At 49.1% G+C, this 14,545-nt stretch overlaps 25 non-coding genes across 25 annotated transcripts; all 25 read left to right on the top strand.

Moving 5' to 3' along the window:
* Positions 1-174: 174 nt before the first annotated feature.
* Positions 175-247, top strand: Trnaf-gaa (transfer RNA phenylalanine (anticodon GAA)). The gene has a single exon. It is a non-coding gene; the product is annotated as a tRNA-Phe (tRNA).
* A 539-nt stretch (positions 248-786) lies between these two features.
* Positions 787-859, top strand: Trnak-uuu (transfer RNA lysine (anticodon UUU)). Its single transcript has one exon. It is a non-coding gene; the product is annotated as a tRNA-Lys (tRNA).
* Positions 860-997: 138 nt separating this feature from the next.
* Positions 998-1,079, top strand: Trnas-cga (transfer RNA serine (anticodon CGA)). The gene has a single exon. It is a non-coding gene; the product is annotated as a tRNA-Ser (tRNA).
* Positions 1,080-1,771: 692 nt separating this feature from the next.
* Positions 1,772-1,853, top strand: Trnas-uga (transfer RNA serine (anticodon UGA)). Its single transcript has one exon. It is a non-coding gene; the product is annotated as a tRNA-Ser (tRNA).
* A 611-nt stretch (positions 1,854-2,464) lies between these two features.
* Trnaf-gaa (transfer RNA phenylalanine (anticodon GAA)) lies at positions 2,465-2,537 on the top strand. The gene has a single exon. It is a non-coding gene; the product is annotated as a tRNA-Phe (tRNA).
* Positions 2,538-3,076: 539 nt separating this feature from the next.
* Trnak-uuu (transfer RNA lysine (anticodon UUU)) lies at positions 3,077-3,149 on the top strand. Its single transcript has one exon. It is a non-coding gene; the product is annotated as a tRNA-Lys (tRNA).
* Positions 3,150-3,287: 138 nt separating this feature from the next.
* Positions 3,288-3,369, top strand: Trnas-cga (transfer RNA serine (anticodon CGA)). The gene has a single exon. It is a non-coding gene; the product is annotated as a tRNA-Ser (tRNA).
* Positions 3,370-4,060: 691 nt separating this feature from the next.
* Trnas-uga (transfer RNA serine (anticodon UGA)) lies at positions 4,061-4,142 on the top strand. Its single transcript has one exon. It is a non-coding gene; the product is annotated as a tRNA-Ser (tRNA).
* Positions 4,143-4,753: 611 nt separating this feature from the next.
* Trnaf-gaa (transfer RNA phenylalanine (anticodon GAA)) lies at positions 4,754-4,826 on the top strand. The gene has a single exon. It is a non-coding gene; the product is annotated as a tRNA-Phe (tRNA).
* Positions 4,827-5,365: 539 nt separating this feature from the next.
* Trnak-uuu (transfer RNA lysine (anticodon UUU)) lies at positions 5,366-5,438 on the top strand. Its single transcript has one exon. It is a non-coding gene; the product is annotated as a tRNA-Lys (tRNA).
* Positions 5,439-5,576: 138 nt separating this feature from the next.
* Trnas-cga (transfer RNA serine (anticodon CGA)) lies at positions 5,577-5,658 on the top strand. The gene has a single exon. It is a non-coding gene; the product is annotated as a tRNA-Ser (tRNA).
* Positions 5,659-6,349: 691 nt separating this feature from the next.
* Positions 6,350-6,431, top strand: Trnas-uga (transfer RNA serine (anticodon UGA)). The gene has a single exon. It is a non-coding gene; the product is annotated as a tRNA-Ser (tRNA).
* Positions 6,432-7,042: 611 nt separating this feature from the next.
* On the top strand, positions 7,043-7,115 carry Trnaf-gaa (transfer RNA phenylalanine (anticodon GAA)). Its single transcript has one exon. It is a non-coding gene; the product is annotated as a tRNA-Phe (tRNA).
* A 539-nt stretch (positions 7,116-7,654) lies between these two features.
* Positions 7,655-7,727, top strand: Trnak-uuu (transfer RNA lysine (anticodon UUU)). Its single transcript has one exon. It is a non-coding gene; the product is annotated as a tRNA-Lys (tRNA).
* Positions 7,728-7,865: 138 nt separating this feature from the next.
* On the top strand, positions 7,866-7,947 carry Trnas-cga (transfer RNA serine (anticodon CGA)). The gene has a single exon. It is a non-coding gene; the product is annotated as a tRNA-Ser (tRNA).
* A 692-nt stretch (positions 7,948-8,639) lies between these two features.
* Positions 8,640-8,721, top strand: Trnas-uga (transfer RNA serine (anticodon UGA)). Its single transcript has one exon. It is a non-coding gene; the product is annotated as a tRNA-Ser (tRNA).
* Positions 8,722-9,332: 611 nt separating this feature from the next.
* On the top strand, positions 9,333-9,405 carry Trnaf-gaa (transfer RNA phenylalanine (anticodon GAA)). The gene has a single exon. It is a non-coding gene; the product is annotated as a tRNA-Phe (tRNA).
* A 539-nt stretch (positions 9,406-9,944) lies between these two features.
* On the top strand, positions 9,945-10,017 carry Trnak-uuu (transfer RNA lysine (anticodon UUU)). Its single transcript has one exon. It is a non-coding gene; the product is annotated as a tRNA-Lys (tRNA).
* Positions 10,018-10,155: 138 nt separating this feature from the next.
* Positions 10,156-10,237, top strand: Trnas-cga (transfer RNA serine (anticodon CGA)). Its single transcript has one exon. It is a non-coding gene; the product is annotated as a tRNA-Ser (tRNA).
* Positions 10,238-10,930: 693 nt separating this feature from the next.
* On the top strand, positions 10,931-11,012 carry Trnas-uga (transfer RNA serine (anticodon UGA)). The gene has a single exon. It is a non-coding gene; the product is annotated as a tRNA-Ser (tRNA).
* Positions 11,013-11,623: 611 nt separating this feature from the next.
* Positions 11,624-11,696, top strand: Trnaf-gaa (transfer RNA phenylalanine (anticodon GAA)). Its single transcript has one exon. It is a non-coding gene; the product is annotated as a tRNA-Phe (tRNA).
* A 539-nt stretch (positions 11,697-12,235) lies between these two features.
* On the top strand, positions 12,236-12,308 carry Trnak-uuu (transfer RNA lysine (anticodon UUU)). The gene has a single exon. It is a non-coding gene; the product is annotated as a tRNA-Lys (tRNA).
* Positions 12,309-12,446: 138 nt separating this feature from the next.
* On the top strand, positions 12,447-12,528 carry Trnas-cga (transfer RNA serine (anticodon CGA)). The gene has a single exon. It is a non-coding gene; the product is annotated as a tRNA-Ser (tRNA).
* A 691-nt stretch (positions 12,529-13,219) lies between these two features.
* On the top strand, positions 13,220-13,301 carry Trnas-uga (transfer RNA serine (anticodon UGA)). Its single transcript has one exon. It is a non-coding gene; the product is annotated as a tRNA-Ser (tRNA).
* A 611-nt stretch (positions 13,302-13,912) lies between these two features.
* Trnaf-gaa (transfer RNA phenylalanine (anticodon GAA)) lies at positions 13,913-13,985 on the top strand. Its single transcript has one exon. It is a non-coding gene; the product is annotated as a tRNA-Phe (tRNA).
* Positions 13,986-14,545: the final 560 nt, after the last annotated feature.

The raw sequence follows: 14,545 nt of genomic DNA, 5'->3' as shown, positions 1-14,545 counted from the left end.
GAGTCGACATGTTTGCTTGTTACGATGACGGAAGCTGAAGAAATGTGTGTGGAACTTCACTGCATCGGCTGCTCGCCCTTCAGCGTCCCTGTGTCTTATCAGACGAAGGTGACTGTGAAATTGGCAACGAGGCAGAAGTGAACGAACACATGCAAATGGCGACCTTCGCCGTCAGCCGAAATAGCTCAGTTGGGAGAGCGTTAGACTGAAGATCTAAAGGTCCCTGGTTCGATCCCGGGTTTCGGCAGGTACTCGTTTTGATGCGACGCCAATGGAATTACTCTGCGTTTGTGATAATGCAACTACCGCTGACAACAAAAATGACTCTCTCCTGTAGCTGTTCTGGTTGTCTATTGCATGCCACAAGAGGAACTTACTAGATAACTAACTCCCTTAGAAGCAAAAGAATTAAAAATATCCTACCGACTGCATTCCTTTTTCTGTGTCAGGTGGTGAAGAACGTCTTCAACGGAACCGTGAAATGAGCGAAAGCGTGGGAAACATTGCATTCGAAATGCTTGTGAATTTTCCAATTGCCCAGTGAGTGTCGACAAAACACGTAAATTCTCTGCTCCAACGTATGAGACGTAACAACTGGTGCAATTTGTTGTTGCATCGTGTGTCAGCAGTCTTCGATAGTGTGTTACGGGCTTAGCGCGATAAGTTTGTAGACAGCATTTAGGCGACGTTTTATTAGTAACGGCCCCATGCAGCGATTGCACAACAGTAAAGGACATGAGTCAATGTATAGTTGTGCATCGTAGGAGATTTTGCAGCCTTGTGTGAGCCCGGATAGCTCAGTCGGTAGAGCATTAGGCTTTTAACCTAAGGGTCCAGGGTTCAAGTCCCTGTCCGGGCGGAAATTTTAATACTTTGGTAGCGATTCGTCTGGTAGCGGTGGAAACGCTACGGAAAATAATGCAGCTACGCCGTTTTCTGACACCACAGCGTTTTATACGGTAGCAGTTGCATGTGTCGGGAGAACACCGCGCTAACGGCAGTCGTGGCCGAGTGGTTAAGGCGTCTGACTCGAAATCAGATTCCCTCTGGGAGCGTAGGTTCGAATCCTACCGGCTGCGTGCGATTTTGCGTAAAGAGGAGCAAACGTTTTCGCACACATGTGACATGCGTGGGCGAATGCGGGTGCAACCAGTGACGCCATTCTCAACAAGACGAAAATTTCCGTTTTAAGAATACTGAGTTTTCGCGACGACCGCTGCTTACTGTGCCTATCGGTTCACCTCGCACTGACGCTGGGACTGCAGAAAGCCGTCGCTGAGATGGTGAGTACACAGATGTGCTCGAAAATTTCATTTTCTTTTTAAGAATCGCAATTTCAATCATTCGAGTGCGGCAAAAGCAGTAGTGCAGCGTTTTTTTTTTTTTTTTTTCTTTTCTTAAGATCTCGCAGCTGCTTGGAGGTATGTCCATCGTTTTAAGACGACAGAAAACTAGCGTCAGCGGTGCGTCAGTGGGAAGTCGGTGAAGTCGCCATTGGAGCCATAAGCCAGCAATTACGACATGCGAAACACTCGCACACCACGCAGCTGTACGATAATGCTCGTGCGTGGGCCCGCATAGCTGAGTCGGTAGAGCGTTAGGTTTTCAACCGAAGGGTCCTGGGTTCAAGTCCCTGTCTGGGCGAAAATTAGTACACTTTCGTAACGGCTAATGGAAACCCTACAGCAAAGAGTGAGGCCACGCCGTTTTCTGCCATCAGATTGCTTCTAAAGATGGCGGTTTGACTTGTCGGGAGTCGCTTCCGCCACCGGCAGTCGTGGCCGAGTGGTTAAGGCGTCTGACTTGAAATCAGATTCCCTCTGGGAGCGTAGGTTCGAGTCCTGCCGACTGCGAAAATTTTCTCGCTCTCAAAAGGCGGACGTTGAGCTGCATCCTAGCAGTTGCGTCACTACTAAACACGTGGGTCACCAGCAATGTGCAGTGTTATTTGATCGAGGGCGCAGCGTTACAGTCGCGCCCAGAAGCCGCAGCTCATCTCCTCGTCTCACAGCCGTCCACCAGGTGTTAGTACAAGTGTCGCCTCACTGGGCAGTGCAGATGTGTCCATTTTAGCTTGCAGACGATGACGTGTAGCAATTTATGAGCTAACGCAAGTCGAATGTTTTACCATGTGTATCTGCTAGATACTGCCTCTCATATGGTGGAGAGGCTCACTCCTTCTTGTGTCTCGTTCTCTGCACACGAGTTGCCCCTGGCATCGATATAGCACGGGTTTTCTAGCGTCAGCGTGGCGTCACGTCAAGTCAGCGAATTCAATATCACACGAATCGAGTCGACATGTTTGCTTGTTACGATGACGGAAGCTGAAGAAATGTGTGTGGAACTTCACTGCATCGGCTGCTCGCCCTTCAGCGTCCCTGTGTCTTATCAGACGAAGGTGACTGTGAAATTGGCAACGAGGCAGAAGTGAACGAACACATGCAAATGGCAACCTTCGCCGTCAGCCGAAATAGCTCAGTTGGGAGAGCGTTAGACTGAAGATCTAAAGGTCCCTGGTTCGATCCCGGGTTTCGGCAGGTACTCGTTTTGATGCGACGCCAATGGAATTACTCTGCGTTTGTGATAATGCAACTACCGCTGACAACAAAAATGACTCTCTCCTGTAGCTGTTCTGGTTGTCTATTGCATGCCACAAGAGGAACTTACTAGATAACTAACTCCCTTAGAAGCAAAAGAATTAAAAATATCCTACCGACTGCATTCCTTTTTCTGTGTCAGGTGGTGAAGAACGTCTTCAACGGAACCGTGAAATGAGCGAAAGCGTGGGAAACATTGCATTCGAAATGCTTGTGAATTTTCCAATTGCCCAGTGAGTGTCGACAAAACACGTAAATTCTCTGCTCCAACGTATGAGACGTAACAACTGGTGCAATTTGTTGTTGCATCGTGTGTCAGCAGTCTTCGATAGTGTGTTACGGGCTTAGCGCGATAAGTTTGTAGACAGCATTTAGGCGACGTTTTATTAGTAACGGCCCCATGCAGCGATTGCACAACAGTAAAGGACATGAGTCAATGTATAGTTGTGCATCGTAGGAGATTTTGCAGCCTTGTGTGAGCCCGGATAGCTCAGTCGGTAGAGCATTAGGCTTTTAACCTAAGGGTCCAGGGTTCAAGTCCCTGTCCGGGCGGAAATTTTAATACTTTGGTAGCGATTCGTCTGGTAGCGGTGGAAACGCTACGGAAAATAATGCAGCTACGCCGTTTTCTGACACCACAGCGTTTTATACGGTAGCAGTTGCATGTGTCGGGAGAACACCGCGCTAACGGCAGTCGTGGCCGAGTGGTTAAGGCGTCTGACTCGAAATCAGATTCCCTCTGGGAGCGTAGGTTCGAATCCTACCGGCTGCGTGCGATTTTGCGTAAAGAGGAGCAAACGTTTTCGCACACATGTGACATGCGTGGGCGAATGCGGGTGCAACCAGTGACGCCATTCTCAACAAGACGAAAATTTCCGTTTTAAGAATACTGAGTTTTCGCGACGACCGCTGCTTACTGTGCCTATCGGTTCACCTCGCACTGACGCTGGGACTGCAGAAAGCCGTCGCTGAGATGGTGAGTACACAGATGTGCTCGAAAATTTCATTTTCTTTTTAAGAATCGCAATTTCAATCATTCGAGTGCGGCAAAAGCAGTAGTGCAGCGTTTTTTTTTTTTTTTTTCTTTTCTTAAGATCTCGCAGCTGCTTGGAGGTATGTCCATCGTTTTAAGACGACAGAAAACTAGCGTCAGCGGTGCGTCAGTGGGAAGTCGGTGAAGTCGCCATTGGAGCCATAAGCCAGCAATTACGACATGCGAAACACTCGCACACCACGCAGCTGTACGATAATGCTCGTGCGTGGGCCCGCATAGCTGAGTCGGTAGAGCGTTAGGTTTTCAACCGAAGGGTCCTGGGTTCAAGTCCCTGTCTGGGCGAAAATTAGTACACTTTCGTAACGGCTAATGGAAACCCTACAGCAAAGAGTGAGGCCACGCCGTTTTCTGCCATCAGATTGCTTCTAAAGATGGCGGTTTGACTTGTCGGGAGTCGCTTCCGCCACCGGCAGTCGTGGCCGAGTGGTTAAGGCGTCTGACTTGAAATCAGATTCCCTCTGGGAGCGTAGGTTCGAGTCCTGCCGACTGCGAAAATTTTCTCGCTCTCAAAAGGCGGACGTTGAGCTGCATCCTAGCAGTTGCGTCACTACTAAACACGTGGGTCACCAGCAATGTGCAGTGTTATTTGATCGAGGGCGCAGCGTTACAGTCGCGCCCAGAAGCCGCAGCTCATCTCCTCGTCTCACAGCCGTCCACCAGGTGTTAGTACAAGTGTCGCCTCACTGGGCAGTGCAGATGTGTCCATTTTAGCTTGCAGACGATGACGTGTAGCAATTTATGAGCTAACGCAAGTCGAATGTTTTACCATGTGTATCTGCTAGATACTGCCTCTCATATGGTGGAGAGGCTCACTCCTTCTTGTGTCTCGTTCTCTGCACACGAGTTGCCCCTGGCATCGATATAGCACGGGTTTTCTAGCGTCAGCGTGGCGTCACGTCAAGTCAGCGAATTCAATATCACACGAATCGAGTCGACATGTTTGCTTGTTACGATGACGGAAGCTGAAGAAATGTGTGTGGAACTTCACTGCATCGGCTGCTCGCCCTTCAGCGTCCCTGTGTCTTATCAGACGAAGGTGACTGTGAAATTGGCAACGAGGCAGAAGTGAACGAACACATGCAAATGGCAACCTTCGCCGTCAGCCGAAATAGCTCAGTTGGGAGAGCGTTAGACTGAAGATCTAAAGGTCCCTGGTTCGATCCCGGGTTTCGGCAGGTACTCGTTTTGATGCGACGCCAATGGAATTACTCTGCGTTTGTGATAATGCAACTACCGCTGACAACAAAAATGACTCTCTCCTGTAGCTGTTCTGGTTGTCTATTGCATGCCACAAGAGGAACTTACTAGATAACTAACTCCCTTAGAAGCAAAAGAATTAAAAATATCCTACCGACTGCATTCCTTTTTCTGTGTCAGGTGGTGAAGAACGTCTTCAACGGAACCGTGAAATGAGCGAAAGCGTGGGAAACATTGCATTCGAAATGCTTGTGAATTTTCCAATTGCCCAGTGAGTGTCGACAAAACACGTAAATTCTCTGCTCCAACGTATGAGACGTAACAACTGGTGCAATTTGTTGTTGCATCGTGTGTCAGCAGTCTTCGATAGTGTGTTACGGGCTTAGCGCGATAAGTTTGTAGACAGCATTTAGGCGACGTTTTATTAGTAACGGCCCCATGCAGCGATTGCACAACAGTAAAGGACATGAGTCAATGTATAGTTGTGCATCGTAGGAGATTTTGCAGCCTTGTGTGAGCCCGGATAGCTCAGTCGGTAGAGCATTAGGCTTTTAACCTAAGGGTCCAGGGTTCAAGTCCCTGTCCGGGCGGAAATTTTAATACTTTGGTAGCGATTCGTCTGGTAGCGGTGGAAACGCTACGGAAAATAATGCAGCTACGCCGTTTTCTGACACCACAGCGTTTTATACGGTAGCAGTTGCATGTGTCGGGAGAACACCGCGCTAACGGCAGTCGTGGCCGAGTGGTTAAGGCGTCTGACTCGAAATCAGATTCCCTCTGGGAGCGTAGGTTCGAATCCTACCGGCTGCGTGCGATTTTGCGTAAAGAGGAGCAAACGTTTTCGCACACATGTGACATGCGTGGGCGAATGCGGGTGCAACCAGTGACGCCATTCTCAACAAGACGAAAATTTCCGTTTTAAGAATACTGAGTTTTCGCGACGACCGCTGCTTACTGTGCCTATCGGTTCACCTCGCACTGACGCTGGGACTGCAGAAAGCCGTCGCTGAGATGGTGAGTACACAGATGTGCTCGAAAATTTCATTTTCTTTTTAAGAATCGCAATTTCAATCATTCGAGTGCGGCAAAAGCAGTAGTGCAGCGTTTTTTTTTTTTTTTTTCTTTTCTTAAGATCTCGCAGCTGCTTGGAGGTATGTCCATCGTTTTAAGACGACAGAAAACTAGCGTCAGCGGTGCGTCAGTGGGAAGTCGGTGAAGTCGCCATTGGAGCCATAAGCCAGCAATTACGACATGCGAAACACTCGCACACCACGCAGCTGTACGATAATGCTCGTGCGTGGGCCCGCATAGCTGAGTCGGTAGAGCGTTAGGTTTTCAACCGAAGGGTCCTGGGTTCAAGTCCCTGTCTGGGCGAAAATTAGTACACTTTCGTAACGGCTAATGGAAACCCTACAGCAAAGAGTGAGGCCACGCCGTTTTCTGCCATCAGATTGCTTCTAAAGATGGCGGTTTGACTTGTCGGGAGTCGCTTCCGCCACCGGCAGTCGTGGCCGAGTGGTTAAGGCGTCTGACTTGAAATCAGATTCCCTCTGGGAGCGTAGGTTCGAGTCCTGCCGACTGCGAAAATTTTCTCGCTCTCAAAAGGCGGACGTTGAGCTGCATCCTAGCAGTTGCGTCACTACTAAACACGTGGGTCACCAGCAATGTGCAGTGTTATTTGATCGAGGGCGCAGCGTTACAGTCGCGCCCAGAAGCCGCAGCTCATCTCCTCGTCTCACAGCCGTCCACCAGGTGTTAGTACAAGTGTCGCCTCACTGGGCAGTGCAGATGTGTCCATTTTAGCTTGCAGACGATGACGTGTAGCAATTTATGAGCTAACGCAAGTCGAATGTTTTACCATGTGTATCTGCTAGATACTGCCTCTCATATGGTGGAGAGGCTCACTCCTTCTTGTGTCTCGTTCTCTGCACACGAGTTGCCCCTGGCATCGATATAGCACGGGTTTTCTAGCGTCAGCGTGGCGTCACGTCAAGTCAGCGAATTCAATATCACACGAATCGAGTCGACATGTTTGCTTGTTACGATGACGGAAGCTGAAGAAATGTGTGTGGAACTTCACTGCATCGGCTGCTCGCCCTTCAGCGTCCCTGTGTCTTATCAGACGAAGGTGACTGTGAAATTGGCAACGAGGCAGAAGTGAACGAACACATGCAAATGGCAACCTTCGCCGTCAGCCGAAATAGCTCAGTTGGGAGAGCGTTAGACTGAAGATCTAAAGGTCCCTGGTTCGATCCCGGGTTTCGGCAGGTACTCGTTTTGATGCGACGCCAATGGAATTACTCTGCGTTTGTGATAATGCAACTACCGCTGACAACAAAAATGACTCTCTCCTGTAGCTGTTCTGGTTGTCTATTGCATGCCACAAGAGGAACTTACTAGATAACTAACTCCCTTAGAAGCAAAAGAATTAAAAATATCCTACCGACTGCATTCCTTTTTCTGTGTCAGGTGGTGAAGAACGTCTTCAACGGAACCGTGAAATGAGCGAAAGCGTGGGAAACATTGCATTCGAAATGCTTGTGAATTTTCCAATTGCCCAGTGAGTGTCGACAAAACACGTAAATTCTCTGCTCCAACGTATGAGACGTAACAACTGGTGCAATTTGTTGTTGCATCGTGTGTCAGCAGTCTTCGATAGTGTGTTACGGGCTTAGCGCGATAAGTTTGTAGACAGCATTTAGGCGACGTTTTATTAGTAACGGCCCCATGCAGCGATTGCACAACAGTAAAGGACATGAGTCAATGTATAGTTGTGCATCGTAGGAGATTTTGCAGCCTTGTGTGAGCCCGGATAGCTCAGTCGGTAGAGCATTAGGCTTTTAACCTAAGGGTCCAGGGTTCAAGTCCCTGTCCGGGCGGAAATTTTAATACTTTGGTAGCGATTCGTCTGGTAGCGGTGGAAACGCTACGGAAAATAATGCAGCTACGCCGTTTTCTGACACCACAGCGTTTTATACGGTAGCAGTTGCATGTGTCGGGAGAACACCGCGCTAACGGCAGTCGTGGCCGAGTGGTTAAGGCGTCTGACTCGAAATCAGATTCCCTCTGGGAGCGTAGGTTCGAATCCTACCGGCTGCGTGCGATTTTGCGTAAAGAGGAGCAAACGTTTTCGCACACATGTGACATGCGTGGGCGAATGCGGGTGCAACCAGTGACGCCATTCTCAACAAGACGAAAATTTCCGTTTTAAGAATACTGAGTTTTCGCGACGACCGCTGCTTACTGTGCCTATCGGTTCACCTCGCACTGACGCTGGGACTGCAGAAAGCCGTCGCTGAGATGGTGAGTACACAGATGTGCTCGAAAATTTCATTTTCTTTTTAAGAATCGCAATTTCAATCATTCGAGTGCGGCAAAAGCAGTAGTGCAGCGTTTTTTTTTTTTTTTTTTCTTTTCTTAAGATCTCGCAGCTGCTTGGAGGTATGTCCATCGTTTTAAGACGACAGAAAACTAGCGTCAGCGGTGCGTCAGTGGGAAGTCGGTGAAGTCGCCATTGGAGCCATAAGCCAGCAATTACGACATGCGAAACACTCGCACACCACGCAGCTGTACGATAATGCTCGTGCGTGGGCCCGCATAGCTGAGTCGGTAGAGCGTTAGGTTTTCAACCGAAGGGTCCTGGGTTCAAGTCCCTGTCTGGGCGAAAATTAGTACACTTTCGTAACGGCTAATGGAAACCCTACAGCAAAGAGTGAGGCCACGCCGTTTTCTGCCATCAGATTGCTTCTAAAGATGGCGGTTTGACTTGTCGGGAGTCGCTTCCGCCACCGGCAGTCGTGGCCGAGTGGTTAAGGCGTCTGACTTGAAATCAGATTCCCTCTGGGAGCGTAGGTTCGAGTCCTGCCGACTGCGAAAATTTTCTCGCTCTCAAAAGGCGGACGTTGAGCTGCATCCTAGCAGTTGCGTCACTACTAAACACGTGGGTCACCAGCAATGTGCAGTGTTATTTGATCGAGGGCGCAGCGTTACAGTCGCGCCCAGAAGCCGCAGCTCATCTCCTCGTCTCACAGCCGTCCACCAGGTGTTAGTACAAGTGTCGCCTCACTGGGCAGTGCAGATGTGTCCATTTTAGCTTGCAGACGATGACGTGTAGCAATTTATGAGCTAACGCAAGTCGAATGTTTTACCATGTGTATCTGCTAGATACTGCCTCTCATATGGTGGAGAGGCTCACTCCTTCTTGTGTCTCGTTCTCTGCACACGAGTTGCCCCTGGCATCGATATAGCACGGGTTTTCTAGCGTCAGCGTGGCGTCACGTCAAGTCAGCGAATTCAATATCACACGAATCGAGTCGACATGTTTGCTTGTTACGATGACGGAAGCTGAAGAAATGTGTGTGGAACTTCACTGCATCGGCTGCTCGCCCTTCAGCGTCCCTGTGTCTTATCAGACGAAGGTGACTGTGAAATTGGCAACGAGGCAGAAGTGAACGAACACATGCAAATGGCAACCTTCGCCGTCAGCCGAAATAGCTCAGTTGGGAGAGCGTTAGACTGAAGATCTAAAGGTCCCTGGTTCGATCCCGGGTTTCGGCAGGTACTCGTTTTGATGCGACGCCAATGGAATTACTCTGCGTTTGTGATAATGCAACTACCGCTGACAACAAAAATGACTCTCTCCTGTAGCTGTTCTGGTTGTCTATTGCATGCCACAAGAGGAACTTACTAGATAACTAACTCCCTTAGAAGCAAAAGAATTAAAAATATCCTACCGACTGCATTCCTTTTTCTGTGTCAGGTGGTGAAGAACGTCTTCAACGGAACCGTGAAATGAGCGAAAGCGTGGGAAACATTGCATTCGAAATGCTTGTGAATTTTCCAATTGCCCAGTGAGTGTCGACAAAACACGTAAATTCTCTGCTCCAACGTATGAGACGTAACAACTGGTGCAATTTGTTGTTGCATCGTGTGTCAGCAGTCTTCGATAGTGTGTTACGGGCTTAGCGCGATAAGTTTGTAGACAGCATTTAGGCGACGTTTTATTAGTAACGGCCCCATGCAGCGATTGCACAACAGTAAAGGACATGAGTCAATGTATAGTTGTGCATCGTAGGAGATTTTGCAGCCTTGTGTGAGCCCGGATAGCTCAGTCGGTAGAGCATTAGGCTTTTAACCTAAGGGTCCAGGGTTCAAGTCCCTGTCCGGGCGGAAATTTTAATACTTTGGTAGCGATTCGTCTGGTAGCGGTGGAAACGCTACGGAAAATAATGCAGCTACGCCGTTTTCTGACACCACAGCGTTTTATACGGTAGCAGTTGCATGTGTCGGGAGAACACCGCGCTAACGGCAGTCGTGGCCGAGTGGTTAAGGCGTCTGACTCGAAATCAGATTCCCTCTGGGAGCGTAGGTTCGAATCCTACCGGCTGCGTGCGATTTTGCGTAAAGAGGAGCAAACGTTTTCGCACACATGTGACATGCGTGGGCGAATGCGGGTGCAACCAGTGACGCCATTCTCAACAAGACGAAAATTTCCGTTTTAAGAATACTGAGTTTTCGCGACGACCGCTGCTTACTGTGCCTATCGGTTCACCTCGCACTGACGCTGGGACTGCAGAAAGCCGTCGCTGAGATGGTGAGTACACAGATGTGCTCGAAAATTTCATTTTCTTTTTAAGAATCGCAATTTCAATCATTCGAGTGCGGCAAAAGCAGTAGTGCAGCGTTTTTTTTTTTTTTTTTTTCTTTTCTTAAGATCTCGCAGCTGCTTGGAGGTATGTCCATCGTTTTAAGACGACAGAAAACTAGCGTCAGCGGTGCGTCAGTGGGAAGTCGGTGAAGTCGCCATTGGAGCCATAAGCCAGCAATTACGACATGCGAAACACTCGCACACCACGCAGCTGTACGATAATGCTCGTGCGTGGGCCCGCATAGCTGAGTCGGTAGAGCGTTAGGTTTTCAACCGAAGGGTCCTGGGTTCAAGTCCCTGTCTGGGCGAAAATTAGTACACTTTCGTAACGGCTAATGGAAACCCTACAGCAAAGAGTGAGGCCACGCCGTTTTCTGCCATCAGATTGCTTCTAAAGATGGCGGTTTGACTTGTCGGGAGTCGCTTCCGCCACCGGCAGTCGTGGCCGAGTGGTTAAGGCGTCTGACTTGAAATCAGATTCCCTCTGGGAGCGTAGGTTCGAGTCCTGCCGACTGCGAAAATTTTCTCGCTCTCAAAAGGCGGACGTTGAGCTGCATCCTAGCAGTTGCGTCACTACTAAACACGTGGGTCACCAGCAATGTGCAGTGTTATTTGATCGAGGGCGCAGCGTTACAGTCGCGCCCAGAAGCCGCAGCTCATCTCCTCGTCTCACAGCCGTCCACCAGGTGTTAGTACAAGTGTCGCCTCACTGGGCAGTGCAGATGTGTCCATTTTAGCTTGCAGACGATGACGTGTAGCAATTTATGAGCTAACGCAAGTCGAATGTTTTACCATGTGTATCTGCTAGATACTGCCTCTCATATGGTGGAGAGGCTCACTCCTTCTTGTGTCTCGTTCTCTGCACACGAGTTGCCCCTGGCATCGATATAGCACGGGTTTTCTAGCGTCAGCGTGGCGTCACGTCAAGTCAGCGAATTCAATATCACACGAATCGAGTCGACATGTTTGCTTGTTACGATGACGGAAGCTGAAGAAATGTGTGTGGAACTTCACTGCATCGGCTGCTCGCCCTTCAGCGTCCCTGTGTCTTATCAGACGAAGGTGACTGTGAAATTGGCAACGAGGCAGAAGTGAACGAACACATGCAAATGGCAACCTTCGCCGTCAGCCGAAATAGCTCAGTTGGGAGAGCGTTAGACTGAAGATCTAAAGGTCCCTGGTTCGATCCCGGGTTTCGGCAGGTACTCGTTTTGATGCGACGCCAATGGAATTACTCTGCGTTTGTGATAATGCAACTACCGCTGACAACAAAAATGACTCTCTCCTGTAGCTGTTCTGGTTGTCTATTGCATGCCACAAGAGGAACTTACTAGATAACTAACTCCCTTAGAAGCAAAAGAATTAAAAATATCCTACCGACTGCATTCCTTTTTCTGTGTCAGGTGGTGAAGAACGTCTTCAACGGAACCGTGAAATGAGCGAAAGCGTGGGAAACATTGCATTCGAAATGCTTGTGAATTTTCCAATTGCCCAGTGAGTGTCGACAAAACACGTAAATTCTCTGCTCCAACGTATGAGACGTAACAACTGGTGCAATTTGTTGTTGCATCGTGTGTCAGCAGTCTTCGATAGTGTGTTACGGGCTTAGCGCGATAAGTTTGTAGACAGCATTTAGGCGACGTTTTATTAGTAACGGCCCCATGCAGCGATTGCACAACAGTAAAGGACATGAGTCAATGTATAGTTGTGCATCGTAGGAGATTTTGCAGCCTTGTGTGAGCCCGGATAGCTCAGTCGGTAGAGCATTAGGCTTTTAACCTAAGGGTCCAGGGTTCAAGTCCCTGTCCGGGCGGAAATTTTAATACTTTGGTAGCGATTCGTCTGGTAGCGGTGGAAACGCTACGGAAAATAATGCAGCTACGCCGTTTTCTGACACCACAGCGTTTTATACGGTAGCAGTTGCATGTGTCGGGAGAACACCGCGCTAACGGCAGTCGTGGCCGAGTGGTTAAGGCGTCTGACTCGAAATCAGATTCCCTCTGGGAGCGTAGGTTCGAATCCTACCGGCTGCGTGCGATTTTGCGTAAAGAGGAGCAAACGTTTTCGCACACATGTGACATGCGTGGGCGAATGCGGGTGCAACCAGTGACGCCATTCTCAACAAGACGAAAATTTCCGTTTTAAGAATACTGAGTTTTCGCGACGACCGCTGCTTACTGTGCCTATCGGTTCACCTCGCACTGACGCTGGGACTGCAGAAAGCCGTCGCTGAGATGGTGAGTACACAGATGTGCTCGAAAATTTCATTTTCTTTTTAAGAATCGCAATTTCAATCATTCGAGTGCGGCAAAAGCAGTAGTGCAGCGTTTTTTTTTTTTTTTTTCTTTTCTTAAGATCTCGCAGCTGCTTGGAGGTATGTCCATCGTTTTAAGACGACAGAAAACTAGCGTCAGCGGTGCGTCAGTGGGAAGTCGGTGAAGTCGCCATTGGAGCCATAAGCCAGCAATTACGACATGCGAAACACTCGCACACCACGCAGCTGTACGATAATGCTCGTGCGTGGGCCCGCATAGCTGAGTCGGTAGAGCGTTAGGTTTTCAACCGAAGGGTCCTGGGTTCAAGTCCCTGTCTGGGCGAAAATTAGTACACTTTCGTAACGGCTAATGGAAACCCTACAGCAAAGAGTGAGGCCACGCCGTTTTCTGCCATCAGATTGCTTCTAAAGATGGCGGTTTGACTTGTCGGGAGTCGCTTCCGCCACCGGCAGTCGTGGCCGAGTGGTTAAGGCGTCTGACTTGAAATCAGATTCCCTCTGGGAGCGTAGGTTCGAGTCCTGCCGACTGCGAAAATTTTCTCGCTCTCAAAAGGCGGACGTTGAGCTGCATCCTAGCAGTTGCGTCACTACTAAACACGTGGGTCACCAGCAATGTGCAGTGTTATTTGATCGAGGGCGCAGCGTTACAGTCGCGCCCAGAAGCCGCAGCTCATCTCCTCGTCTCACAGCCGTCCACCAGGTGTTAGTACAAGTGTCGCCTCACTGGGCAGTGCAGATGTGTCCATTTTAGCTTGCAGACGATGACGTGTAGCAATTTATGAGCTAACGCAAGTCGAATGTTTTACCATGTGTATCTGCTAGATACTGCCTCTCATATGGTGGAGAGGCTCACTCCTTCTTGTGTCTCGTTCTCTGCACACGAGTTGCCCCTGGCATCGATATAGCACGGGTTTTCTAGCGTCAGCGTGGCGTCACGTCAAGTCAGCGAATTCAATATCACACGAATCGAGTCGACATGTTTGCTTGTTACGATGACGGAAGCTGAAGAAATGTGTGTGGAACTTCACTGCATCGGCTGCTCGCCCTTCAGCGTCCCTGTGTCTTATCAGACGAAGGTGACTGTGAAATTGGCAACGAGGCAGAAGTGAACGAACACATGCAAATGGCAACCTTCGCCGTCAGCCGAAATAGCTCAGTTGGGAGAGCGTTAGACTGAAGATCTAAAGGTCCCTGGTTCGATCCCGGGTTTCGGCAGGTACTCGTTTTGATGCGACGCCAATGGAATTACTCTGCGTTTGTGATAATGCAACTACCGCTGACAACAAAAATGACTCTCTCCTGTAGCTGTTCTGGTTGTCTATTGCATGCCACAAGAGGAACTTACTAGATAACTAACTCCCTTAGAAGCAAAAGAATTAAAAATATCCTACCGACTGCATTCCTTTTTCTGTGTCAGGTGGTGAAGAACGTCTTCAACGGAACCGTGAAATGAGCGAAAGCGTGGGAAACATTGCATTCGAAATGCTTGTGAATTTTCCAATTGCCCAGTGAGTGTCGACAAAACACGTAAATTCTCTGCTCCAACGTATGAGACGTAACAACTGGTGCAATTTGTTGTTGCATCGTGTGTCAGCAGTCTTCGATAGTGTGTTACGGGCTTAGCGCGATAAGTTTGTAGACAGCATTTAGGCGACGTTTTATTAGTAACGGCCCCATGCAGCGATTGCACAACAGTAAAGGACATGAGTCAATGTATAGTTGTGCATCGTAGGAGATTTTGCAGCCTTGTGTGAGCCCGGATAGCTCAGTCGGTA

The sequence above is a fragment of the Schistocerca cancellata genome, unplaced genomic scaffold (assembly GCF_023864275.1).
Source record: "Schistocerca cancellata isolate TAMUIC-IGC-003103 unplaced genomic scaffold, iqSchCanc2.1 HiC_scaffold_534, whole genome shotgun sequence".
Taxonomy (NCBI): domain Eukaryota; kingdom Metazoa; phylum Arthropoda; class Insecta; order Orthoptera; family Acrididae; genus Schistocerca; species Schistocerca cancellata.
The sequence above is the reverse complement of the archived record's forward strand: the minus strand, read 5'-3'. Positions and strand labels throughout refer to the sequence as shown.